Source organism: Crocodylus siamensis, chromosome 3, assembly GCF_052110815.1.
Source record: "Crocodylus siamensis isolate JL-2025a chromosome 3, ASM5211081v1, whole genome shotgun sequence".
Classification (NCBI taxonomy): domain Eukaryota; kingdom Metazoa; phylum Chordata; order Crocodylia; family Crocodylidae; genus Crocodylus; species Crocodylus siamensis.
In genome coordinates this window covers 206,113,487-206,115,636 of record NC_143397.1, presented here as the reverse complement: position 1 = coordinate 206,115,636, position 2,150 = coordinate 206,113,487, and positions in this window count along the sequence as shown.

The window sequence follows — 2,150 nt, the reverse complement described above, 5'->3', positions numbered from 1 at the left end:
AAGTCACTGATGAAAGTGTTGGACAGTGCGGGCCCAAGGACCGAGCCCTGGGGAACCCCACTGCCCACATCCTTCCAGGCTGAAAATGACTCATTCACCACCACTCTCTGGGTGTGGCCCTCCAGCCAATTTGTAACCCATCTGACTGTGTAGGCATTGACACATCAGTCATCTAATGTTTAATGAGAATGGGATGGGAGACAGTGACAAAGGCCTTCCTAAAGTCCAGAAAGACTACATTCACCACAACATCTGCATCCAAGGATTTTGTGACCTGGTCATAGAGGGCAACCAGGGTGGTCTAACAGGACCTGCCTCTAATGCCGCTGTGTTGATTGCCCCTAAGCATAATCTCCTTTGGTGGTCCCTCACAGATGTGCTCCTGGATAATTTTCTCAAAGAGCTTCCCTGGGACAGAGGTAAGACTAACGGCTTATAGTTTCCTGGGTCCTGCTTCCTCCCTTTTTTGAAAATGGGGACCACATTGGCCCTTTTCCAGTCCTCTGGCACCTTGCCACGGCACAATGAGTGCTTGTAAAGCTGTGCCAGGGGTCTCACAATAACCTCTGCCAATTCCCTCTGCACCCTGGGGTGGAGATGATCAGGACCTGCTGATTTGAACATGTCTAGTCTCACCAGAAGTTCCTTGACTAGGTCCTTAGTGACACTGGGCCTGGCTGCGCCTCCCCTTGGTCCGTCCGGGGTCCCAGTGGGGGGATGACCCAGTTCTTGCTTAGAAAAATGGAGGCTAAGAACTTGCTAAAGAGGTTAGCTTTGTCATCTGGTGCGACCACCAGATTTCCAAGGTTATATGGCATGATACTGAAAACAGTGTTCTCTGTCTACTCCAGAGCTCTCTGCTCTGCTAGCTTTCATAATTTTCATAATTGTTTGGATAGGTTTTTTCTAACTTATTTTCACGTCTGTGATAGACAAGGATGGGTCTGTGACAATTTCAATGGCTGGGACATTGAAGGTAGCTAAGCGGATCTGAGTCCTTTGAAGAAGATTATCAAGGAGCACATCTGGAAGGGCCCAGCAGGGGAGGTAATGCTCAGGGGCAACCAACATGGGTTCATTGAAGACAGTTCCTGACTGACTCACCTGGTTTCTTTTTATGGTCAGGTCACAAGGTCCCTGCATGAGGGTGTTGGGGTGGATGACATCTTCGTGGACTTTAAGAAGGCTTTTGAAATGGTTTCCCACCACATTGTCTTAAAAAAACTTGGTGACTGCAGCACTGATGCCTACACAGTCAGATGGGTGGCAAATTGGCTAGATAGTCTCACCCAGAGAGTGGTGGTGGACAGGTTGTTTTTGACCTCGAGGGATGTGAGCAGTGGAGTCCCCCACAGCTTGGTCCTGGGGCCTGTACTGTTCAACATCTTCATCAGTAATCTGGATGTGGGTGTGGAATGCACGCTGTCCAAATTCGCTGATGACACCAAGTTGTGGGGCGAAGTGGGCACACTGGAGGGGAGGAATAGAATCCAGCTAGATCTAGACAAATTACAGATGATGAGATGAGAATAGAATGGAATTCAGTGCAGACAAATGCAAGTGCTACATCTAGGGAGAAGGAACCAGCAGCACACACATAGGCTGGGGAACACCCTTCTTGTCAACACGGTGGCAGAAAGGGATCTTGGAGTCATTGTTAATTCCATAATGAATGTAAGCCTCCAATGCGAGGAAGCGATCAGTAAGGCTAACCATAACTTGTCGTGCATCTACAGATGCATCACAAACAGGTCCAGGGAGGTAAGCCTTCCCCTCTTTGTGGCATTGGTCAGGCCACAGTTGGAGTACTGCATCCAGTTCTGGGTGCCACACTTCAAGAGGGATATGGCTAGCACTGAGAGGATCCAGAGGATGGCCACTCGCATGGTCAAGGGGCAACGGGGCAGGCCCTATGAAGAGAAGCTAAAGGGCCTGAACCTATTCAGCTCCACAAGAGAAGACTGAGATGGGATCTGGTGGCCATTTACAAACTCACCAGTGGGGACCAGTGGAAACTGGGGGGGGGGAGGGCTCTGTTCTCCTGGGCACCACCTGGGGTTACTAGGAATAACAGTGACAATTTGTTAGAGAGAAGGTTCAGGCTGGACATCAGGAGACATTACTTTACAGATAGGGCTGCCAAGCTCTGA